The 26,783-nt window shown below is 41.4% G+C and overlaps 2 long non-coding RNA genes across 2 annotated transcripts in view; one reads left to right on the top strand and one right to left on the bottom strand.

The window, feature by feature from the left end:
• Nucleotides 1-12,936, bottom strand: part of LOC143817932 (uncharacterized) — a 39,299-nt gene extending 26,363 nt beyond the window's left edge. The window contains exon 1 of the long non-coding RNA XR_013224212.1: nucleotides 12,877-12,936. This is a non-coding gene — a long non-coding RNA (uncharacterized LOC143817932). The remainder of the gene's footprint in view (nucleotides 1-12,876) is intronic.
• A 98-nt stretch (nucleotides 12,937-13,034) lies between these two features.
• On the top strand, nucleotides 13,035-22,574 carry LOC143817931 (uncharacterized). The gene is made up of 3 exons (XR_013224211.1): nucleotides 13,035-13,217; nucleotides 15,646-16,069; nucleotides 22,334-22,574. It is a non-coding gene; the product is annotated as an uncharacterized LOC143817931 (long non-coding RNA).
• The last annotated feature ends 4,209 nt before the right edge of the window (nucleotides 22,575-26,783 follow it).

Here is a 26,783-nt window from a genome sequence, read left to right as displayed (position 1 = left end):
TGTATACATCTATAAAAGACAAAAAAATGACAAATGTGTTTACAAATCTCAATGCTTCTGGATGGGCAATGAGGGATTTAATAGGGTTGTAAACGCCAATGGTTCCCTGGGGATTTAAGATCTCATTTATGAGTGTAGATAGCAGGAAATGAAGATGTTTGTAATTATCTATGGTAAAGCACAATCGTGACTGGAGGTGAATTACACCCAGTAGATTTATAGACTCAATCGAAAAAAGTTCTATCTGCTTTAAATGTTCTCATGCGCAAACTGTTGCATTTATAAATGTTATGCTGGAAAAAGGATCTTACTTTTATAAAGGATGGGATAAGTCCCATTGTAGCTTGCTATAGAGAATGACTATGTCTGTTGGATGGAGATCCCACCAGCAATCAGGAAGAAACACCATGAGCACTACTGTTGAGGGTGCCAAGGTAGGTTCCCAGACTCACTCAATGAGTACCAGGTCTTTTGTATTTATCCACCATCAATCAGGACGTCACCTTGATCTCTGGTCCATAAGGTAATAAGCAGGAACCAGAAACACAAACAGGCTAAATTTTGAGGTTGATGGACATTTCATAAATGTTTAAAACACTTTTAAAGGGAAATTGTTATCTGGAATACAGCCCCCAAAGCAGCACCAATGGTAATAGATTTTCAATGATGACCTTTTACTTTCTAGCAAGTGCAGAAGCATCTAGAAAGAACTTTGAAGGCTGTTTTTCCAAGTCTATATGCAGTCATGATGGTGAAGTCAGTCTAGCCTGTCTACCTCCTTGCTCGACTGATGTCCCGATGGCCAAGAAATTAATTGCAGGCCTCTACCAGAGATATTCAGCACATGTGCTTGCCTCAGCCTTTAAGCCACCTTGTGGTTTTTGATGACTCACTCAGTTGTGCAAGTTCTCCCACTTAAAAAGATGAGAGAGGCCTGTAATTGACATCATAGGTAGACCACAACTATGAGAGTCAAAATGAGAAAACAAAGGTACTCCTCAGTCTTCCACTCATTACCTGTAGTAATGGCACCTTTTTGAACTTGCTATAAGTATAAAAGACACCTGTCCACAACCTCAAACAGTCGCACTCCAAACTCCACTATTGTAAAGACCAAAGAGCTGTTGAAGGACACCAGAAACAAAATTGTAGCCCTGCACCAGGCTGAGAAGACTGAATATGCAATAGGCAAGCAGCTTAGTGTGCTGAAATCAACTGTGGGAGCACTAATAAGAAAATGGAAGACATACAAGACCACTGATAACCTCCCTCGATGTGGGGCTCCATGCATCAAAATGATCACAAGAACGGTGATGAAAAATCCCAGAACTACACAGGGGGAACTAGTGAATGACCTGTATAGAGCTGGGACCACTGTAACAAAGGCTACGTCAGTAGCACACTGTGTCCCCCTGCTTAAGCTAGTACATGTCCGGGCCCGTCTGGAGGCTGTTAGAGAGCATTTGGATTATCCAGAAGTGTATTGGGAGAATGTCATATGGTCTGATGAAACCAAACTAGAACTGTTTGGTAGAAACAAAACTCGTCGTGTTTGGAGGAGACAGAATGCTGAGTTGCATCCAAAGAACACCATACCTACTGTGAAGCATGTGGGTGGCAACATCATGCTTTGGGGCTGTTTCTCTGCAAAGGGACCAGGACGACTGATCCGTGTACATGAAAGAATGAATGGGGCCATATATTGTGAGATTTTGAGGGCAAACCTCATTCCATCAGCAAGGACATTGAAGACGAAACGTGGATGAGTCTTTCAGCATGATAATGATCCCAAGCACACCACCAGGGCATTGAAAGAGTGGCTTCATAAGAAGCATATGAAGGTCCTGGAGTGGCCTAGCCAGTCTCAGATCACAACCACATAGAAAACTTTTGGAGGGAGTTGAAAGTCCGTGTTGGCCAGCGACAGGCCCAAAATATCACTGCACTAGAGAAGATCTGCATGGAGGAATGGGCCAACATACCTCCAACAGTGTGTGCCAACCTTGTGAAGACTTACAGAAAACATTTGACCTCTGATATTGCCAACAAAGGTTATATAGCAAAATGAGAAAAGATGAGAACTTTTGTTAATGACCAAATACTTATTTTCCACCATAATTTGCAAAATAATTCTTGCCAAATCAGACAAGGTGATTTTATGGATTTGTTTTCTCATTTTGACTATCATGGTTGTGGTCTACCTATGATGTCAATTACAGGCCTCTCTCATCTTTTTAAGTGGGAGAACTTGCACAATTGGTGGCTGACTAAATACTTTTTTCCCCACTGTAAAATGCAATGACCGGTAATCAAAAGGTCATATCTACACCAAAAGGTATCAATAAAAACATGAGCTTGGTGCACAAAAAATTAGACCTCACCCAGCGCCAGATTGAGAAAAATGAAGATGAAGACGCTACAGGTCTCGGAAAATAGCACCATTTTTTTAAATCAAATTTTGGAAATTTTGTTCACCATTTAAATAAAAAAGAACCTATACATGTTTGGTGTCTATGAACTTGTAATGGCCTGTAGAATCATAATTGCAGGTCAGTTTAGCATTTAGTGAACATGGTAAACAAATAAAAATAAACACAAAATTGGAATTGCACTTTTGTTTTTTGTTTTTTGCAATTTCGCCGCACTTGGAATTTTTTCCGTTTTCCAGCACACTATATGTTGCAACAAATGATGTTGTTCAAAAGTACAACTTGCCTTGCAAAAAAACATGTCCTAATATGGCCATATTGACAGAAAAATTGAAAAGTTATGGCTCTGGTAAGAAGGGGAGCAAAAATTGGAAATTACAAAACTCAAATGGCCACCATCCCATAGAAATCACTTTATTTCGTCAATTTAAAACGTCCAGGACAGGAGAGTCTCATGTAGCGTGTGAAAGATAACAATCGTTTGGCGCAAATAAGCTTCTACAGGTTCCGTAGAAGCGCATGTGTGCGAAACGATCATTCTTTCTGTCCCATAGCTCTGCTTCAGCGGCAAAATAAAATTGTACTGCCAACATTTTTGCCAGTGTGCAATCTTCAAAATTGAGTATATTTCTTTCACTTTTGAAAGTACAGACTGAATTTTTTTTTTTTAATACAAATCCATACTTTGCTACCCTTTGTCTTATAGGGCTCCAAAATAGGACGTTTTCCCAAGAACAAAATATATTCAAGCAGATTTACTCATCTGTAACCACACAACTATGTCATAAATGGCATTTGGAAGGTGAAGGGTTCAATATATATATTTTAAACTGGGGCCCTGGAGGTTGATGTCAAGTTTGTGTATGTAAAATGAGTTTCTCCATCTTCAAGGTACAGTCAGAAGTATTTCCCATGTATTATGAAGTTGGGTGTTCCCTACTTTACTTTGGCATGTGAGTCTGATTATAGGCCATCTGAAAACACGTAAAGACACAACAAAGGCCTGTAAAATGATTCCATGTTATTGTGTGCATTTATAACATAGGCTTGGTTTATTATGTTTGCTTTTGTGTTGCTAAGAAACATTTACCCACTATACCACAACGTACCTCTCTTATGTACTGAACCCATAGAGAATTTATAGAGGACCTTACAAGAAAGTGATGTAATGTAGGTCAGAAACAGAGGGATCTTCACATTTATATTGAAATAACTACATGAATAAAACATAAACTTTCTTCTTTCCTATCGTCTTTTAAACTCATCCATGTTGGCCAAACTACAGGCTGCCTAAATCAGAGTGTGGCAGCAGAATTGCAGCTCATTATGGTTTTTGTCTGAAAACAGGTTAAAATGTTGACGAGAGATCTTTGGAACCAGATTTGTCTAATCTGGTGATGTCCTCGGTGGCTCCTGTCTACTCCACTTCAGTTGATTACAGTTGTGTGTACATAGGGAGTTGCCAGGGGTGAATTTGGACTAATATCCATTCTCTCTTTCTCTATAGTCTATGTGTTTTCTCTGAAACCCCAGAGCATTTCATACTAAAACAGACTTGGCAGTGGCCATTTTTGGGTTCAAGCTGCCTGGGAGTTGAGCACCAAAAAAATGCTTAAAAATGTGGGTATTGGGAATTAATCCAATTGTCCTGAGTAGTGCATTCCAAAGAATTGGTGCAGCATGCCAGAAGTCTTGGTGAAGAGAATGGGAGGTTCGGATTATAGAGGATTTTAGTTTTAAGTCATTAGCAGAACAGAAGGCACTAGTAGGGTGGTAGACTGAGGTGAGGGCGATTAGTGTGGTGCAGAACTGTTGGGATGCTTTGTGGTTGAGGGTAATAAGTTTATATTGAAGTCTGAAGCAGATGGGTAACCAGGTGTAGGTGACAAGAACAAATGAGTGATCAGATGTAGGGTGAATGAAAGATCTGAATCAAATATGACCCCAAGAGATCGAGCATGCTGCTGGGGAGTAATGGTAGAACCACACACAGAACTGGTAATATAGGGTATAGGTAGGTTAGTGGAGGGAGGAAACACAAGAAGTTCAGTTTTCAACTGATCCAGTTTTAAATAGAGGGAGGAGGTAATGTTTCAGACAGCAGAAAGACAATCACTGGTATTTCGTAGTATGGCAGGGGTGATGTCAGGAGAAGATGTGTATAATTGCTTGTCATTAGCATTGAAAACCAAATCCACTGATGGTTTGTCCAATAGGGGCAGTATATAGAGAGAAGAGAAGGGGGCCTAGGACTGATCCTTGATTAACTCCATCAGTAAAAGAAAGATGAGAGGAAGAGGAGCCAGCAAAAGATACAGTGAAGGAGCAGTTCGAAAGGTAAGATGAGATCTAGAAGAGTATCTTTGAGGCCTACAGAACTGAGCATAGTGAGGAAGAGCTATTGACTCACAGTGCTGTATGCTGCATAAAGACCCAGGAGAATTAGCATGGAGTAGTGACCATTAGATTTAGCGGTCAGTAAATCATTAGAGACTTTATTAAGGGCAGTTTCAGAAGAGTGTAAGGAGGAGAAACTAGATTTTAAAGGGTTAAGAAGAGAGTGATCTGAGAGATAGTGAATTTGATCGGAGTGGGTCAAGCTTTCCGAAAGTTTAGAGACAGGTCTGTCTTTGGCAGTGCAGTTCTGGTCTAGGGATTGCTTTTTTAAGTAATGGATGTATGCTGGTGTGTTTAAATGAGGAGGGGAAGATATCAGATGAAAAAGAGAGATTATTTTAGTTAGGTGAGTGTTGACAGCCAGAAAAAGGTACTGGAGGAGATGTGAGAGAATACAGTCACTGGTGCAGGTAGCAGGGTGAGAAGATGCAAGGAGCCTGGTCACTTTTTCTTCCATAATAGAAAAAGTGAGCTAGATGCAGTGCAGGAGGGAGGAGAATGCATAACATTAGGGGATTGGGAGAAAATTTCCTGTCGGATATGGTCAATTTTTCTTTGAAATAATTGGCCAGATCGTCAGGGTTGAGGTCGGTGCTGAGGGCCTGATTCTTGGATTGAGGAAAAAATTAAGAAGGTCAAAGAGACATTTAGGATTGTTGGATAGTGCAGTGATTAGCTTGTTTGGGGAGGTGAAGGGCAGAGTTGTATGTTTTAAGCATAAACTTATTATGTAAGAAATCTTTGGACAGATTGGATTTTCTCCATAGACATTCGGAGCACCTCAAGCACCGCTGGAGAAAATGTGTTTTCAGCGTGTGCCAGGGTTGTTGCTGTTTCGACTAGTTGTTCTATATGCAGGATGTGCAGCTTCATCCAAGGCACTTTGAATTGTTTCATTATCATGTTTCAGTGCAGAGTCAGGACAAGAAAGGGAAGAGATTGAGGCCAATGATGACTGCAAATTCTTCATAAGTTTCTGGGTATTAATGTATATTTCTATAAGTGTGGAAATTGATGATGTCCTGAGTAGGAACAATTCTTGAGAGAGAATGAAAGAAGGTTGTAGTTAGAGAATAGAAGAGGGGAGTGAGTAAAGTCATACACTGTGCAAAGCCGAGAGAAGACCAGGTCGAGACTATTCCTGTCTTCATGCATAGGAGAATTAGTAAGCTGTGAAAGGCTGAAGGAAGAGGTTTGAGATAAAAGGTGAGTGGCAGATGGGGAGAGTGGATCACCAATGGGGATGTTAAAATCTCCCACAATGAGAGTAGGGATGTCACAGGATAGAAAGTTTGGAAAACAAAGTGGCAAAGTGATCCAGGAACTGACAGGAGGAGTCCAGAAGGAAATATACTACTGCCACTCGCAGGGAGAAGGGCTGGGAGAGGTTGACAGTGTGGACTTCAAAAGACTGGAAGATAAGAAAGGGGTACTGATGGATGACCTGAAAAGTACATTTTGTTGAAAGAAGCAGACCAATACCTCCACCTGATCTATTGTAATGTCTTGAGGTATGAGAAAAATGTAGGCAAGTTGAAAAGTACAGCGGCGCAAAGAATTACTGGCTCCCTGACTTGCAAAACCTTCATATGCTACTGGCCTATCAGAGGCTGTCAGTAGTCAGGACCAGCATTGGGGGATAATCTGGTCAAATAACTAGGGCCTTCACCCCCTTGGGTACCACCAACATCTACAGCAGGAACTACACTTATAATAGCTTTATCAGTGTAGCTTCCGATGTGGTGACTGCTTCAAGGCCTTTGATGACATCATAATACATGTGACCAGTCATGTGGCCGTGATTTCACTATAGGTGATGGTCATGTGCAGGTCCTGCACTCCACTCTGCAGGAAGAGAACTGAAGAGGAGATAGACAAGCTGTGAACACCCAGGACCTGTCTGACAGCACTTCGAGCTAAACTTTCTCACGCTGGCAGTGCCCTCAGACAGAGAATAGGAGTTCACAGGGAAACACTGAGCACACGCTGCTCTCTCTGCTGGATGACAGGCTGTATGGTCACATCATGCAACCATCTTACTGTATCTCTGCAGTAAGGTGAGGAATATTGTTGTTTTTATTTTTAACTCTTTTGCAGATGACAAGGGCGTCATAGGAATGGGCGAGGTCCTAAGTATGGTGCAATTAAGTCACTAAAGGAGTTTGTGTCATTCTTTCAATTAAGGGACTTTATTCTGGGTGTCTTTATTTTCATAAAATGTGACTATGGGGTTAGTAATGGGGCATCTTATTGACACCACTCTATTACTAACCTTATGACTTGATGTCACTTGACAATACAAAGGTGACATCAACCCCACCAACTATCACCTCACTTGCCACTGCTACAGGGCAAGTGAAAAGAGTAAGGCTAAGTGCCAGAATTGGTGCATCTTAGAGGTGTGCCTTTTCTGGGGTGGCTGAGTGCTGATGTTTTTTAGCCTGGGGGGCAGTATCCATAGTTATTAATATCAGCCCGCAACTGTCTGCATAGCCTTTGCTGGTTATTAATTATAGGGGGACCCTACATCATTTTTTTAGGGGTCCCCCATTTTAATAGCCAGTAAATGTAAGATTTTTTATCAGATTGCATTTGTCCGATTTCATTGCAAGTGGGAATGAGCCCTTATTTGTACACTTATGCTCTATACTATCTACAGAGCTCCTGTGTATAATATCACTGTATTAATGGTTCTCTTACTCTATACACTATATAGTATCTACAAAGCTTCTGTGTATAATGTCACTATTGATCGCTTTTACCTGTACACTTAAGCTATATATTATCTACAGAACTTCTGTGTATAATGTCACTGATGATCCATTTATTATCTGCACACTATATACTATATACAGATCTCCGGTGTATAATGTCACTGATGATCCCTGTATTACCTGTACCCTATATAGTATATACAGAGCTCCTGTGTATAATGTCACTGGTGATCCCTATATTACCTGTACCCTATATAGTATATACAGAGCTCATATGTATAATGTCACTCGTAATCCCTGTATTACCTGCACCCTATATAGTATATACAGAGCTCCTGTGTATAATGTCACTGGTGATCCCCGTATCTGTACACTGTATAATATAAACAGAGCTCCGGTGTATAATGTCACTGGTGATCCCTGTATTGCCTGCACCCTATATAGTATATACAGAGCTCCTATGTATAATGTCACTGGTGATCCCTGTGTCTGTACACTGTATAATATAAACAGAGCTCCTGTGTATAATGTCACTGGTGATCCCTGTATTGCCTGCACCCTATATAGTATATACAGAGCTGTGCTTTGGGTTTACATCACTTAGAATGGGGAGCTATTTCTAGCTCAGCTCTGGATATTGTTTTTGAGCTAGTTTTTAGCAGGATCAGTCTTTGAAGAAAAATGTCTTCAACAATTGAAATGAATTGTTATTCTGAGCCATTCCTTAGCGGATCGCAGAACATTTATATTTGTTTATCTCTGTCTACAGATCAATGTAAAATATAAATTAGGCTGCGCTTGCTCTAAGTAAATTAAATACTTAGTCATTTTCACAAAATAAATATTAGCAAAGTTCATAACAGGACATTCAACCCTCAGAGCAAATGGTTTATAGAAAAATTAATACATTTACCATGTGTTTATAGTCACATTTAATACGTTTGGCTAATTTAGTGACCCAATTCTGTATACGGTCTAGTGACTCCTGGATGCAATTGATTGCTTTGAAAAATGCTGATGAATTACCTTTAATGTAAGTTTTTGATTTTTTTAAAAATCTTAGTTAGTGGTTTGTAAGTGAATCCAAATATTTTTGCTCTTAACGCGTGCCATATGTCTTCAGATTGTAGTTTTCTCCCATTAATCCATCGCACATGACCGGCATATTTTCATAACTATTTTCAATATAAAAGTCATTGTACTTTATATCACTGCCGATCTGTATCTGAGCACTAGTAAGGCCATGTTCACACTTCGCGGTTTTTACCGCGGATCCGCGGCGATTTTGATGCTGCGGGTCCGCAGCAGTTTCCATAGCGTTTCCATTAACATGTAAACCCTATTGAAACTGCAAACCGCTGTGCACATGCTGCGGGAAAAACCGCGCAGAAACGCAGCGGTTTAAAACTCGCAGCATGTCACTTCTTTGTGCAGAATTGCTGCGATTGGACTTTTAGGCTGCGATTCTGCACCCATAGAAATGCATTGAACCGCTTACTTCCCGCATGAGGCTGTGCCCACGTTGCGGGAAGTAAGCGGATAATGCGCGGTTGCTACCCGGGGTGGAGGAGAGGAGACTCTCCTCCAGGCCCTGGGAAGCATGAATAGTGTAAAAAAAAAGAAATAAAATAAAAAATGATGCTATACTCACCTCTCAGCGCTGCACGCGGCTGTCCGGTCAGAGTTGCTGTGCCGAGCAGGACCTGTGGTGACGTCGCGGTCACATGACCGTGATGACGCCGCGGTCACATGACCGTGACGTCACGAAGGTCCTTCTCGGCACAGCAGCTTTGGAATCGGAGCGCCGCGTGCAGCGCCGAGGAGATCCGGACATCAGAGGGTGAGTATAGCCAATTTTTATTATTTTTATCATTACTATTGATGCTGCATATTGCTGCATATGCAGCATCAATAGTATAGGAGTAATCCCGCAGCGGAAACCGCGGAACAAACCGCGATAAATCTGCAGGGATAACCGCAGCGGTTTTGCCCTGCAGATTTATCAATTCCGCTGCGGGATAAACCCGCAGAGCACACCGCAAAGTGTGCACATGGCCTAAAAGTCCAAGATTTCTAGTGACTGCACTGGGAAGGTAGGAAAAAATTGGGCCAAACTCTTATTTTCTCTGTATTAATTTTCCAATACACAAGTCCATCATATATTTTTTTTTGTCACTTCATTCTTCGTAGACGAAACATTAAACAATATCGAGAAAAGTGTTTTTGGTATCGGACCAGTCAGTGGTTAATCAAAAGACACATTCACGAGCTGAGCTGAATGATTCATGGAAAGCATCAAAACATTTCAAAAACAATTATAAGAAACTGAGATAAGAAGAAATGCTAACATGAAAAATGTGCTGGAAGGCAAAGCTACACTAAATGTAGGGGAGGAGAGGCATGTGCTGAGAGGAAGAAGTAATGTACTCTGCGATGTTTTGTAGTTTCAAATAGCATTGCTAAAAATTGTTGAGCTGGAGGTCTTCTAACAGGAGCATCAGTGTTTATCTCTACCATGAGGTAAATCCAGCCAGATGTAACCCTGTTACAAGGGACTCTAAGCGACGCTGCTGTGCGGAGGGGGACTGCATTTTTAGTGTGGGCTGCAGATAAGTATAGCTAAACATAGTATCATATTTTAACATAAGAGCATAGTTTGGTGTTTTACTAACTAGCCTTCCAGTGTTTTTTTCTGTTTTACCTGTACTGTTTATCTCCATTAACATATATGCTCCATAGACAATGCCACCCGGTGTGCATCTTGCGAAATGTATGCAAACCTTGAACAGCTGCTTGAGGGTGAATATATCTACGCTCCATGTCAGCATGTTTGGAAGCCCAGGTAATGGATCTAAGTGTGCAGCTTGCAGCACTCAGGAGCATTGCAAACCTGGAGATGAGTTTAGAGCTCACCGAACAGCTCTGGCTGAGGCCAGTGATATGGAGGAGGGTGGAGGTGAGGAAGATCAGGACACAGAAGTAGGTATCTGGGTAACATTTAGAAGAAGGAGTAGGGGGATAAGTGCCAGGGGGCTCAGTCCTGCTCTGTCACAACCTAGGAAATATGACTGTTTGGCTAATATTAGCAATGTAAGCCCAGGACTCGGATCACTACAGCAACTAGGGCAGCCAGGAAAATGACTGCTGTAGGAATGAGGGAAATACAAGTGCAGCAAAGGCCAGACAGATGTTGGTGGCAGGAGAGCTTATCATTAGACGGACAGACAGTGTCATCTGCCACCTAGACTGTGAATGCCTAACAGTGTGTTGTGGATCAGATTGACAGATTAATGGGTGAGGCTGTGGAAAACCCAGCAGTCATGGTACACATCAGAATCAAGGACAAAGTAAGAAGGAGGTGGAAGGTACTTAAAAATTATTAGTGGGAAATTGGAGAATGCCTGAAGGCCAGGACCTCCAAGGTGGTGTTTTCAGAAAATCTGCTGGTGCCACGAGCAACTCTAGAAAGACAGCAGGAGCTTGGGGAGATAAATAAGGCTGGTTTCAGACTAGCGTACGGGAGTGCTGTGGATGGCAGCATACTTCCTGCCTTCTTCCTCCCTGAAACTACGCCTACGCTTTGCCTATGCTCCGCCTATGCCTCCTTGCATCCTGCAGTGCCCTGCGTACCTATCTTTATCATTGGGTGCATACGCTGTTTGCGGATGACTCAGCATTCGCCATTTGGACGCTGCGCCAAACTGTGCCAAACGCGAAATGTTGCATTTTGTTGCAGTTGACGTAGCGTCCAAACGGCGCATGCGGAGGCATCCACAAACAACGTACATCCCTGTCTACCCAATGATAAAGATAGGTACGCAGGGCACCACAGGATGCAAGGAGGCATAGGCGGAGCATAGGCGTGGTTTCAGGGAGGAAGAAGGGAGGAAGTACACTGCCATCCACAGCACTCCCCATGGCTAAGACCTACGTCCATCAAGTTCAACCTTTCTTCACCAAATTGTTCACTTTGTCATTAAATTAACTATAACGCACAATGTTGTGTATTGAGGAAATACAGGTTGCAAAATACAACACATAACCACTCCCCATAGTGGTTATTTGCAACTGATCATTGATCCAAGTGGTCTCTTATTGACTGCATCAATATCACGGCTGCAGCTGGCTAAAGTAGTGTTGTGCGTAGACCAGGCATCTCAATAATAGGGGAGCAAAATAAATCACCTGTGGAGGAACAGAGTGGGGCAATGGATCAGCATGTGATAAATTAAGTAATGAAATAAAGCAAGTAATGATTTGTTATTTTATGGCTTGTATGGCCTTTAGCTACATTTTCGTCAATATCAGAAAACCACTTTAAGATTCTTTTGGTTCTTAGATTCCTTGTTTTCTCACATAGCCCCACCTACTTGACTAAATCCATCAAAAAAGATGTTGAGGCTAGTGATAACAAATCGATTCTTTTTTACAAAACACATAAAAGACTTTTGTGTTTTTCTTTTTTATCGAATTTACTATTTGAACTAAAGCATCTGATGATAAAAGTGAATTTTAGAACTATTACTGAGTTTACAGTAAGTGAAGGTGTCATTTATAATACACTTATTTTGTAATGTTATTTTCTGTAATACACAGTAGCGTTCTTTCACAGGTCCGACTTTTCCCTATGCATTTGGCCTTCTGTTCCTAGAATACTTTAACTCGGAAATTTGCTCTCGCGGTGAACTTTGCAGGACTTTTTATTATTTATAATGAACTTTAGCTCACACTACTCTCCTTCAAGACCATGTAACTCAGTTTAAAAGCTGTATGTTTGTAAGTAACTGCTATAGTTTTATGATTTTTGAGCTTTATTTTCTAGAATGAAATGTGAAAATGATTTATAGAGCAGTTCGGTACAAAATTGTCCATAAATAAAGCAATATTTTTGTACTTGTAAGTAATGACTCAATTCTGTTCCAGTTGTATCTGACAATTGTTTTGTTGAAAAAAGTAACAGAAATGACATGGTCAAATGACTCTGTAGAATAAAGTAATGCCTTGGATGGTTTTCTACTAAATGATGAGGCTATTTATGAGGATGTCAGATGCTGAGTTCTTTAAAACATTAAAAGCAACTGTATTACCCTCACTTACTACTGTAAGGTTTGATACTTAGTAAAAAATTATATATTCTATCTCTGGCCATTAAAAGAGTTTAAAATATAGATGAACAAATAAATTAGAGTGGAATTTAATTCTACTTGAATTTCATAAACATTTGCATTCGCCAAAAGGCAGACTTTACTGTAAGGCACCTTTGGGTCAGATCCACCATATTTCTGAATCATAATGGGCCATCAAAAGGTTAAAGATTAAAAAAAAGTTTTACTCACCACTTCAGTCCCTCCACTATGCACCGCCACCTGTCTGGTCCTAGCAGCATCTCCTGATACCCCGTCAGGATTCTGTGCAAGCGCGTGGGAAGTCAGGGAGCATATTGTGATGTCATGATGCTGTTGACCTCTTGCACACTTGTGTAGAATCCTCCTGGGCGACAGTCAGGCAAAGTGCAAGAGGATCAAAGATTCCTACATAAAGGGCAGAGGATCAGAAGATGTGATGAGAAAAAGATGGGTGGTGTTAAGAAATGGAGGGCTGGAAAAGTGAGCGGAGGGAGAGAGGGGAGAGGGTCACAACCGGCAGAGCATCCAGTGGAGAAGGTTGCAGAGAGACCGTACATAGAGGTTCTAGTAGGTCTGTTGGTAGCCCCACTGGAGAGATTTCAATATGCCATTAAAAATGGTACACGGGTGCTTTAAACGGTGAGACTGTAAGAGCAGCAGAGATGACGCTTACTGATATTCCTGTGGAGTAGATGAGGCAGGCTGAGTGGAGTGCTGTCCGGCCAGAGACAGACGCTCCGTGAGACATTACAAGGCAGGCATGGGTATCCATTTACTGCAGTCGGGTCCTGTGTAGGGATAGCGACTGATAATTGCAGGACCTGTGTGATGTCGGTGGTCACGTGTAGCCCACGTAACTTCTGCTGGTACGTGGTGCTGTAAGTACCAAATGTGGATCTGTGTTGCTTATTTATATCTGCTCCAAGTTCCCCTTGCTCCAGTTATTAGTTGTCCCTGATGACTTCTGTATATCTGTCCTTATATGCTATATTTTATGACAGCTCAATAAATGTTTGCAAAAAGTGATGCAAGTGAATAAATATATATATATATAAGAGATAGTTTTGGGGGCTTAAAAATGCCCAGGCAGAGTGTCTAGTTGAAACTGTAACATACAGTACTTGAATTAAGAGAGAACCCCAAAGCTTTCGGTCAAAAAAGGAAGATGTTGTTGGCATGACAATCATTGTAATAACAGAAGAGGTATTAAGAAAAAAATGTATAATTACCATAAAGTAACATGGAAGTGTGTCACATTTCTGTGGATATATTGTACAGTCATGGCTGAAAGTGTTGACACCCATGAAATTGTCCCAGAAAATGAAATATTTGTGCCAGAAAATTCTTGCACTTACACATTTTTATTTCCTTTTTGTGTACTGGAACAACACAAAAATAAAAAAAACATAGAAAAAAAATGCAAATTGGAGATGATTTCACACAAAATCACAAAAAATGGGCAGAACAAAATTGTTAGCGCCTTTTCATAATTGTTGGTAAAACTGCTTTTTTTTCAAGCATGTGATGCTCACTCAAACTCACCTGTGGCAAGTAACAGGTGTGGGCAATATGAAACACTTCAAACCAGATTACAAGGGGAATAGTTGACTCAATCTTTGCATTGTGTCTGTGTGTCACACACTATGCATGGAGAACAGAAACAATGAAAAAGGTGTGAGGACTTGAGAACCAAAATTGTTGAAAACTATTTACAATCTCAAGGTTACAAGTCTATCTTCAAAGATTCTGATGTTCCTTTGCCCACATTGTACAGCATAATCAAGAAGTTTACAACCCATGACACTGTAGCTAATCTCCCTGGACATGAAAGATTGCAATGCAGGACAGCTTGGATGGTGAATAAGCAGCCCCAATCACGTTCCAAAGAAATTCAAACTGTCCCACAGGCTCTGGGTGCATCAGTGTCTATGAGTTTACCTTTGAATGAAATGAAACCCTATGGCAGGAGACCCATGAAGACCCTACTGCTGACACAGAGACATAAAAATGCTAGACTGCAGTTTGCAAAAATGTATATGAGTAAGGCAAAATGCTTCTGGGAAAGAATCTTGTGGACCAAGATAAAGCTTTTGTAAAGAACATCATTCTATTACTTACCAAAAATAGATTGAGGCCTACAAATAAAAGAACACAGTATCTGCAGTCAAATATGGTGGAGGTTCAAAGATGTTTTGGGTTTGTTTTGCTGCCTCTGGCACTGGGTGCCTTGTCTGTGTGCAAGGCATTATGAAATGTGAAGTTTATCAAAGGTATATACTGTAGGTCGAAATGTAGTGCCTAGTGTGAGAAATTTGGGTTTGCGTCCTAGGTCATGGGACTTCCAGCAGGACAATGACCCAAACATACTTCAATAAGCACCCAGAAATGGATTTAAACAAAGCAATGGAGAGAGATCTGAAGTGGCAGCAATGAGTCTGGATCTAAATCCCATTGTGGAGAGATGTTAAAGTTGCTATTGCGAGAAGGCGCCCTTTGCAGTTATCAAAAGAAGAGTGGTCCAAAATTTCAGTTGAGAGATTTAAGAAGCTTGTTTATGACTAAAGGATTCGATTATTTGCAGTTATTTATTCCAAAGAGTGTGAAACCAAAAATTAAAGTGAGCCTGCCATTTTTGGAGTTTTGTCCAATTTGTCTTTTTTTTCTATGTTGTTTTTTATTGTTGAAATACACACATGTGTATAACAAAATGTGTAATTGCAATAATTTTCTGGTAGAAATACTTTATTTTCTGCACAAATTTCAAGGGTGCCAACACTTTTGGCCATGAATATACCAATTTATTTGTTCTACTACCAGAAGATGTACTTGTCGATGAAGTACATACATATCCAATCTGCCTGCGCCTTCCAGCAGCCCTGCTACCTGTCTGCGGTTTCCGGATTGTCTCCATCTACCTGTAGCTTCCAGTAACCCTGATACATGTCTGTGGTATCCATGACAATCCATTTCTGCCCACAGCTTCCAGTAATGCTGCTACCTGTCTGCAGTCTCCAGGATGTTTCTTGCCTGTCTGCGTTTTCCAGTACATCCTGTGTACCTCACCCATCTGTTGCACTGGAACCCATGGCCCATGTGCCCACCTGAACCTTGGGCTTGGAGGATTCACCTCACCAGATGAGCCTAACAATCTTGTTTTTATCAAAGCTATTCATTTCAGACCAGTTTTTTTGGCTCATCTTGAGTCAACAAGTCAACAAGAAAGGCAAAAAAATCACACATCTGTGTTTCGTGCCTGAAATATGTTGCCTATTCTCAAGTGATGAAAGAATGAAATAAGTCAGATTTAGAAGACAAAGGTCAATGATTTCACAGTGGTCTGAATAAGGGGAGGGCTGGATTTTGAGGTGTCTAATTGAGAGGAACCTGCTTCTTATAAAATCAGGTAGGTGCTGGGGATTGTAATAAGATTTGTGACATGCCGAATGCCACTGCTTGTCATGAATTTAATGATTGAGATCACCATGCCCTATCATGCTTGCCTCCCAACCTATCTCCACCCAGTTTTAAGGAGCTGGGAGAAAATAACACGAGAACACCAAAAGTCACAAAATCCTTGCGCTGTGGCACATTCTGCTTTGATTTTGCTTTTTTTCAAAGCTTTTTTGCCCTTTTTTGGAGCGTAAATAGCAGACTTATTATAAAATGGAATACTGGTTTAATTGGACAACCAGAAAAGCAATGATTGTCTCTTGTGAGTCATACTCTAATCTGACATATGATCAAGTGTCAAAGTTGAACTTTGATGCAGTCATAAATCAACTTGGAAGAAAGTATAAAGGGACTCTGTACAGAATGACTGTTTAAATCATCTACAGGTGCTTGGTGCACCCTTGGTGTGGCCAATAATTTAAGTGCAACTTCCAACCTGCTAGTTTTCCATTTATCTCCACCGCTCTCTGCGTGCATTTATATGTTTGGTCACACCATGATGCACCAAGTGCATGTACTTGGTGCAAAGTCCCTTTAAAAGAAGAAACTTAAAGGGTTATTCCCATCTCCAAGTTCCTATCCCAATATATAGTAGGTGTAAAAATAATATTATTAGCAAATACCTCCAATTAGAAATGTAGTATAGTTTTTCTATGTCTCTTTCCTCATGTGCAGGCATTGCAGGACCTTTGGCATCCATGGTTATGACCACAGACATAGTGACAGTTAGCTAGTTGCTAGTGGTCGTAACCTAAGGTCCTGCAATGCCTGCACGTAAGGAAAGAGACAAAGCGAATTAGAAAAAAAACTACACTACATTTCTAATTGGAGGTACTTACTAATTTTTTTTATTATTACAACTACTACATATTGGGATAGGAGATGGGAATATCCCCTTAAGTTTTAACACCCTGCTGTCAAACAAGCTCGCTGCTGGATCACTGGCAACTCATTCCGCAGCTCGCTATGTATCCTGATACATTAATAGCTCCAGAAGTCAAACATTTCAACATTTTTTAATGAAATCATATTAGAAGAATGATTTTTACCTAAAACAGTTTTCTACACTGACAACCTGAAGTTTCCTCAAGAACTTTTCATTTTTCAAGTTTTGCGTCTTCATTACATGACATAAACTATCATCCGGTAATTGCACACAGCTCTGCTCTCTTCCTGCCGCTCTTGTGTTTAATAACAGAGCTTTTAAAAATAAATTTTAATGACATAAATACAGCAAATTCTGATTTTAATTAGCAGCTTAACAATTGTGTGCAGCAAACAAGAAAACAAGAAGCTGCAAATCTGATATTTTTCTCAACTTTCTGATTGTGTTTCTGTGAGTGACAACCTGTTACATTGAAGCAGATGAACAAACTGCACGTGTTACATTGTAACAAAGTAAGTGGTAGCATTCACAGCATTCGCAACATTGTATAGTATACAGAACTACAATAAATCTATTACCAAATGGATATGTTACAAGACAGAACTCAACAAAGAGGATGTCCACAATTAACTCTTAAAGTCCTATACAACAACGTGTTCATCAAATGGGAATGGATGCCGCTTGGGAGCCACTTTTACTTAAATTCATCATAAAATGCTCTTAAAATCTCTTCTAGGGGTGGAATCTTTTGCAAGAGACTTTCAAAGCCTTGATGTTCTCAAACTCGTTGAGACTGGTTAGTTACAGTGTTTCTTGCTTGTGAAGTACAAGTATTAAAGGAAAAATGTCACCATGAAAATACAGTCTAATCTGCCATCTTCATGTTGTAGAACAGGAGGAAAAAAACACCATAAAAGGAAAGACCTCCACTATTCTAGACAAAAAAAACACACCAGTACATAGGCAGAGATGCTTACCTGTCCAAGGCCTCCAAACACTAGCCAAGGTGCAGCGGACCCAAGTTAAGATGGCAGATACACAGGTGCAATAATACCGATAATGCAGCCACCCTACAATCAGGAATTGGCTGCTTAGTGCACCTGTGCAAACAAATAGTCTGTATGTGGCGTGTTCACACAGGAATGCAAAGTATATGGCTCAAAGCCTATTAATGATGCCATAAAGCGTGCTAACCATGGGTCCGCTGCACCTTGGCTAGTGCAATTGTTTGGAGGCCTTGGACAGGTAAGCATCTCTGCCTGTGTACTGGTGTTTCTTTTGTCTAGAACAGTGGAGGTCTTTCCTCTTATGGTGTTTTTTTTAGATTAGGACTGCCAATATGTAAGGACCCTTGATGCGGGTTGGCAGCTTAAATATTGTGGCCATAATATCGACCAATACCTTGCATACATTGTTATGTTTTTGGTGCACTGTATATTTTTCCGTGGTGCGGCTGGGCCCTAGATGGCGCTGTACACTGTGGCCTCTGTTCACACAGGATGCATTATGGTGAGCCCGCTACATGGCGTCATTCATAGACTTTGAGCCATATACTTTGCATTTCTGTGTGAACATGCCACATACAGACTATTTGTTTGCACAGGTGCACCAAGTGGCCAATTCCTCATTGTAGGGTGGCTGCCTTATCGGTATTACTGTATTACTTCACCTGTGTATCTGCCATCTTAATTTGGGTCCGCTGCACCTTGGTTAGTGCAATTGTTGGAGGCCTTGGACAGGTAAGCATCTCTGCCTGTGTACTGGTGTTTTTTTATAGAGCAGGAGGAGCTGAGCAGATCCTTATATAGTTTTATAAGAAATGATTCAATATAACCTGTGTTTTATTCATTTAATCATCTGCTCTTTCTGGGATTTGAGGTCCATTAGGCGGTCCTATCAGTGACTATAAGCTTACCTTGCGTGTGCATAAAGAGAAAGCTGTCAGTCACTGATCGGACCACCCACTGTACCCAAAACCACAGAAAGAACAGAGGATTAAATTAATAAAACACAGGTTATGCTGAATCTTTTCTCATAAAACTATTTATCAATCTACTCAGCTCCTCCTATTTTATAACATGCTGTCCGCAGATTGGACTGCATTTTCATCATGGCAGGTTCCCTTTAAATGAGTAATTTAGATAAGAATTGTGCAATGCCTGATTTCTAATGTGAAGCTGCTGTAGGGAAATCAAACATTTGTAATTCTTTGTCTACTATCAATTATTAGTGGCATAATCTATGCATATTTATAGTCCAAGCTCCAGTGGAAATCAAATATTATCATACTTCATCATTCAGAAAGTTTTATAACTTGGAACATGTTCCCAGCAACATTATTGCAGAAAAATATGGAATTCATCGAAAGTCGAAAACGGAGCTGAATGTTATTAAACAGGACCTTTAACCAAATTTTTCATGTTGAACTGGACACATGATTTAATAGTCACTGCAGAGCAAAATTATTATTTTTATTTATTTCACCTCTTTTTTTTGCACAGGTAGTGGCCATCAAGGCATTTGGCCCTTAAATAGTTAAGGCATTACCAGAGAAATTTCACTGGGGGCGTGTACTTCCTTCCTTTTTTGCTGATGACCAATCATAAGCAAGCAGCAGCACCCTGAGGATAGAAGAACATGCCCGCCATAGCTTTGACAAGCAGTCTGCTTTCCTCACTGCCACATCATGAGGTTCTGGATCACAGCAGATATGAGATTCCAGCTCTCATTTTTGGCAGTCAGTGTGGGGGATAGGGGCAATGCTGCAGAATTGATTCTCATTACAAACACTTCTAGTAAAATCTGAAACTAACTATAGGGGTGTGAATAGAGCTGCTACAGTCACCGCTCAGTACACAGTGAGCAGCGGCTATATTCGTGCCCGAATACCTTGATTGACAGCTTGATTTGCTTAAAAATTTGTTTATTGCCGCTACTTACTGTGTACTGAGCGGTCACTGTAGCAGCTCTTGCCGCACCCCTATGACTTAAAGCCGACGGCTCCAGTGAGGAATAAAGTTTATTTTCTCCCAGTAGCTGGGCTTTCAGTAAGGCAGCCGGGCAGCACAGTAAGGCCAGGGTCACACTTGCGAGTTAAATGCGAGAAACTCACCCGAGCTTCTCGCATCAAGTCCCGGCACTGCCGCCGGCACTCGGGACCGGAGTTTGTGGCTGCATGTATTTCTATGCAGCCGCACGCTCCGGTCCCGAGTGCCGGCGGCTGTGCCGGGACTTGATGAGGGAGACTCGCGCAAGTTTCTCGCATTGAACTCGCAAGTGTTACTCCGACCTAAGGCTTTTATTCTGCATATTAACCCCATATCTGCAGGTTAGTATGCAAATGTGTCCACATTAGTGTTGAGCATTCCGATACTGCAAGTATCGGGTATCGGCCGATACTTGCTGTATCGGAATTCCGATACCGAGATCCGATATTTTTGTGATATCAGGTATTGGTATCGAAACAACATTAATGTAAAAATGTTTAAAAGAGAGAATTAAAATAAAAAATATTGCTATACTCACCTCTCCGACGCAGCCTGCACCTTACCGAGGGAAGCGGCAGCGTTCTTTGTTTAAAATTCGCGCTTTTCTTTCCTTTACGTGAGTCACGGCTTGTGATTGGTTGCGTGCCGCCCATGTGACCGGGACGCAACCAATCACAGCAAGCCGTGACGTAATTTCAGGTCCTTCAGGATTTTAAAATTACGTTCCGGCGTTGTGATTGGTTGCGTCGCAGTCACATGGGAGACGCAACCAATCACAGCAAGCCGTGACGTAATTTCAGGTCCTTAAGGATTTTAAAATTACGTCCCGGCTTTGTGATTGGTCCGCGTCCCGGCAACATGGCCGCCATTAACCAATCACAAGCCGTGACGTCACGGAAGGCTGGACACGCGCGCATTTTAAAATGGGCGCGTGTCCAGCCTCCCGTGACGTCCCGGCTTGTGATTGGTTGCGCCGCGGTCAACCAATCACAAGCCGGGAGGCTGGACACGCGCCCATTTTAAAATTTTAAAATGCGCGCGTGTCCAGCCTCCCGGCTTGTGATTGGTTGACCGCGGCGCAACCAATCACAAGCCGGGACGTCACGGGAGGCTGGACACGCGCCCATTTTAAAATTTTAAAATGCGCGCGTGTCCAGCCTCCCGGCTTGTGATTGGTTGACCGCGGCGCAACCAATCACAAGCCGAGACGTCACGGGAGGCTGGACACGCGCCCATTTTAAAATGGGCGCGTGTCCAGCCTCCCGTGACGTCCCGGCTTGTGATTGGTTAATGGCGGCCATGTTGCCGGGACGCGGACCAATCACAGCAAGCCGTGACGTAATTTCGTCACGGCTTGCTGTGATTGGTCCGCGTCCCGGCAACATGGCCGCCCTGACCAATCACAAGCCGGGACTTCACGTAACCAAGTAAAAGCGCGAATTTTAAACAAACAACGCTGCCGGTTCCCTCGCTGAAGTCCAGGCTGCGTCGGAGGGTGAGTATAGCGATATTTTTTATTTTAATTCTTTCTTTTACACATTTATATGGATCCCAGGGCCTGAAGGAGAGTTTCCTCTCCTTCAGACCCTGGGAACCATCAGGAATACCGTCCGATACTTGAGTCCCATTGACTTGTATTGGTATCGGGTATCGGTATCGGATTGGATCCGATACTTTGCCGGTATCGGCCGATACTTTCCGATACCGATACTTTCAAGTATCGGACGGTATCGCTCAACACTAGTCCACATATTATGCTAACTGTCCACTGTTTGTATCCACAGCTCTGGATCAACACCTATCCACAACATTTTTGCTTGATATTTTTCCCACAAACCTCTCCAAATACACCTTGGCTGCGGCTTGTGCAGCTGGGAACTGGAATTCACAATACGTTGGTGCAGGTCCCCAGAGTTATGGCACAACGCTTGTTTTTTTTTTCCTGTTGTTCAATTACATCACTGTCACCTTTATAGTATATGCTATTTGGATAAAGACCACTTTTTATCATATATAGATTTCAAAGACTTTCTATAGGGCATGAATAGTTTATTACATAACCTTAATGTGCGCAGAGCCCCTTTAAGTAAAGTTTGTACTTTACATTTGAATTAATATATATTTTTTTAATCTGTCTAAATGCGACCTTCAGAAAAAGAAACATTGCAAAATAGAGAACCTCTCCCTCCTGCGCATGATGTGCACTGATGTATACGTTTAATGCATACATCTGTCACCTCATCAGCAGACTGAAATCATCTTAAAATTGCCCACAATGATCATCATAAATATTCTCTAATGGTTTATGTGGAGCTTGAATGTTTTCATCTTTTTTTTTTTTTAGATTTGCAGCAGTTTAAACATATTGGCCTGAAAGGTAATTATCTTGTAGCACAGAGATGAAGAAAACAGAATATTTCACTAAAGTAATGGAAATTCCTTTTAAGTCATCTGTCGCCTTATTTACCGCATCACTTGAGATTAAACTCTTAAACCATATTCACTTTGTGCCTCATGACTACACAGAGCTGCATTATATGTGGCAGGCATAATTTGTATCTCTTGGGCAGTAATGGCCACTAAAGTCCAAGGGTTTCTTGGTTCTGATCTTGTATATGGCCTCCGCATACACATGCAGGGTCGTACTGGGGTGTCTGGGACCTTCAGGGGTAATGGACTCTAGTGGACCACCCTATATGCATATAGCTGTTAGCTGTTATCTCCGCTATAGTGGAGAATCAAAAAGTCTAAAATAAAATAGTATCATAATTTATTCAAAAAGCATGTCAAATAGAACAAAATAAAATAGCAGCAATCAAATTAAAGACAAAGTTGAATAGCTGATATCACAGGTGTAACACCTTTATTTTAGTGGACTATAACACATGTAACAAATGCACTCAAAACATTAAAAAATCTTATTTACCTAAGGCCAAGTTCCTACGATGAGTTTTTAAAAAACGCAGCGTCTTACATTTCCCGCAAAGTGCGTGGGATCTATAGAAATCTCACACCCACTGTGCCTTTTCTTTTTTTTACTCAGCGTGAACTGACCTGAGGCGCGAGTTTCAAATCTGCAACATGTCAACTTCTCTTGCGGGTACGTTGAGTTTTCTGTGTCGAGTTTTTTTCAATAGACTTGCATTAGATGCGGAAAATCCGCAGGTAAAGAAAAGCATTTTTTGGACATTTTTAGTTAGTTACCGTACTAGTGATGAGTGAGTGTACTCATTGCTCGGGTTTTCCCCAGCATGCTTGGGTGGTCTCCGAGTATTTGTGACTTCTCGGAGATTTAATTTTTGTTGACGCAGCTGCATGATTTACAGCTACTAGCCAGCCTGAGTACATGGGGGGGTTGCCTGATTGCCAGGGAATCATCACATGTAATCAAGCTGTCTAGTAGCCTCTGTGGCAAGGAAAACTAAATCTCCAAGCAATAACAAATACTCGGAGACCACTCGAGCGTGCTCAGGAAAACACGTGCAATGAGTATACTAGCTCCTCACTATTAGTTACGCAAGTTGAAAAAAGACCTAGGTCCATCAAGTTCAACCTTTCTTCACAAACTGTACATTTCATCACTAATTTAGCTCTAACCAGCAATGTTACGTGTATCAAGGAAATTATCTAGACCCTTTTTAAAAGCTGATGCAATGCTTGCCATTACTACCTCTCCTGGTCGGGCATTCCACAGTCTGACTGCTCTAACTGGAAAGAACCCTTTCCTGATTAGCCTTTCTTCTACCCATATTTAGTGCCCTACTAGTCCTCAGTATGATGTTAGGAAGGAATAAGTCATGTGCCACCAGTGTTTTCACAGCAGAAAAATAATGCACATATTCTGCAAATGACTATATCAATAAACTGCAGCATCAAAAATGTGATATAAGCGCATGTAAAAAAAACGGACTAAAATTCACTAAGAAAAAACGTAAGTTACTTAATTGATATAACAGGTGCAGAAATGCTGCAGATAAGTCACCAAATACTCATCGTGGGAACGTAGCCTAACGGGTCAGCGTTATCTTGGCAGCAGGTTGGAGACCTACGTAGAATTACGCGGGTGGCTGTAATGTGTAGCTGATCAGTGTAAAGCACTGCATGGGGCGGGTGGGAATGAATTGGACTTTTGGCTTCATTTTCTAGTTTTTAAGGATTTGCCACATATGAAGAGTCAGCTGTTATAACATCGGAGTATTTGAAATAACTATCGCTAGGCAACTACAATTTGTGACATGAATGATGGCTTGCATAAAGTAAACTTCGGATCATAGGTTAGGAAACATTCGATGCTATGACATTATTATGACATTATTGTTCTTAATCTGAAATGGAAAAAAAACCCAACATTTTATCAATATTAATCCATCTCTGCCCGGCTCTCAAAATAAATATTCATTCGGCTTTTTCCCCGATGCTGTGTATTTGCTGTATTTCATGTTCATTATCTACAAATCTCATGGGAAGCGCCGGCAAACTAAGTTAACTGTAAGATAAACAGCGGTCTATAAACAATTCGTACAGCGGGGCGTACGGCACAAATGGATACATTTAATGCATCGGCTATCACTAACGTTATTTTAGCGTTACTCCATTGTTACGTGTAATAGTCCTAAAAAGGCAACAAATAAGCAAGACTTGTTATAAACAAAAGTAAATCCTGTTTATGTGATACTGAGAGCAATCAGAGGTTTCACTGTTGTTATCGTAAATTGGAAGATGGATGTCTTTGACATTTACAAGCCGCAATCAACATCAGTTATTTCCTGGATCTGTTGACGTGTTTGGGCAATATCCAACAGTGATATGAAAAGTCAGCGAGGGATATAAAAAGTATATATTGCTAAGTTATCATCAGCTGTGGTTTGATATATATGTTAGGAATTTATGATTGTTTATTGTAAGAACAAATTTCATTTCTAAGGATTATTCGTGATTAGACAAAGTAGTTTTTTTTTTTTAAGAAAAACAGTACAACTTTTATTTATGGCCTGGTTTTGTCACATTCCCTTAAAGGAGTGGTCCTCTTTCAGATAATATTCTGCCCCATCTACACTTTGTTAAAATACAACAATCCGTGCTGTACTGATCTATCCCGGATACACGGCTGCTCCTCATGTTTGGCATTGGCTAAGGCACCAGGGTTGCCAACTGTTCAGAAACTCCCGAAGAGTCCATAAACATGGGGTGCCTTTCTTCCTCTTTCCATGAAAAAAATCAGATGCACCTGTAAGTTTTTTGAAACTTATCATTTTACAATTCAGAGTGAATGCAACTGATGTCTTCATTAAAAATGGACAGACACTTGGATGTTGGGATTTGGTAAAACAGTTACAAAAAGTTTGGGTACTAGAACAGTAACCAGACCCAAACCCCAACCCAGACCCCATTCACTTGAATGAGGGCCCAAACATCCAGTGTTTGCCATGCTGTCATGATCATGAGAGCACGGCAAACAACTTTCTAATTGGCGGTGAAATCATCACCGCCGGTCACACAGCCGCGGTTCCCATGCTGTCAAAAGACATCATAAGCACGCAGCTGTGATCAGAGGTATAACATTTACCACCAGTCTATGATGTCAAATAATGGGACTACTGCTCCCATCAGCCAATGCCTGCTGCCGCTATTAACAGTGAGAGCAGGAGTGGCTGATGAGTGTATTCATCACATGCCACCTGCACTGTAAATGAATATTTAACAAAAAAGACTTGGTTTCCCCTGTATTTTTGATAACCATCCTGGCAAAACTCACAGCTGGGGACTGCAACCCTCAGCTGTCAGCTTCAGCAAGGCTGATTATCAAGAATAGAGAGGTCCCCACACTGTATTTTTTAATTATATAAATAAATAATTTAAAAAGCGTCATTAGGTCCCTCCCCATTTGTGACAACCAGCCTTGCTAAAGCAGATAGCTGGGGGCTGGTATTCTCAGGCTGGTAAGTGGCCATGGATATTAACCCCCCCAGCCTAAAAATAGAAGACTCTTCATATCAGAATTATGGATTATGGACCTGGATCACTCTTAATCCTAATGATTTATTACTACTTTCCAATGTATTAGTAAAAAAATGTTGGCTGCCCATGATTTTTTTGATAAGCTGTCCAGAAAACCTCAAGTTTGCAATCCTGTGTGATGCTAAGATCACGTCGACAGACCATTAGGGTGCGTGTCCACGGTCAGGATGGCCGGCAGTATCGACGGAGCGGCGAAGCCGCTCGGCGCTAAGCCCCGCCCCCTTTCTGGGACGCGATGATTCCGGATGTGTTAACTGTTCACATCCGGGATCATCGCTCTCTCCCATAGCGCCCTGTGATATGCCTTGCGGGGACGCTGCGTCCCCGCAAGGTGTATGGACATGCTGCGATCTGAAAAGACACGCAGCATGTCCGGAGTCGCAGGGCCTCCCCGTGCGGGTTTCCACGCATAGTGGAGACGGGATTTCATAAAATCCCCTCCACTATGCTGGAACATCTGGACGCTGCGTGTTTGACGCTGCAGCTCTGCGCAGCATCAAACACGCAGCGTTTACTGACCGTGGAGACTCACCCTTACTGAGCTCAGTGTGTAGATGAAGTTGTATTTTAACAAACTGTGGCCAGGTTGTCTGGTCATCTTGTACAAGTCATCATGAGAAATATAAAGCCAAAAAAAAGTAAAGGACAATATATCTGCTGTCTGCTGCATCTGGTTGAGCAACAAAAGGCGCCTTGGATGGTATACAGTAGAAAAAAGATAGGATTCATGATCTTTCCTCTTAGATTGAAATTACACAAACTTGATCCAGTCCCTG

This window comes from Ranitomeya variabilis, chromosome 3 (genome assembly GCF_051348905.1).
Source record: "Ranitomeya variabilis isolate aRanVar5 chromosome 3, aRanVar5.hap1, whole genome shotgun sequence".
NCBI classification, from domain to species: Eukaryota; Metazoa; Chordata; class Amphibia; order Anura; family Dendrobatidae; genus Ranitomeya; species Ranitomeya variabilis.
Note: the sequence above shows the minus strand (reverse complement) of the source record. Positions and strands in the feature narration are given on the sequence as shown.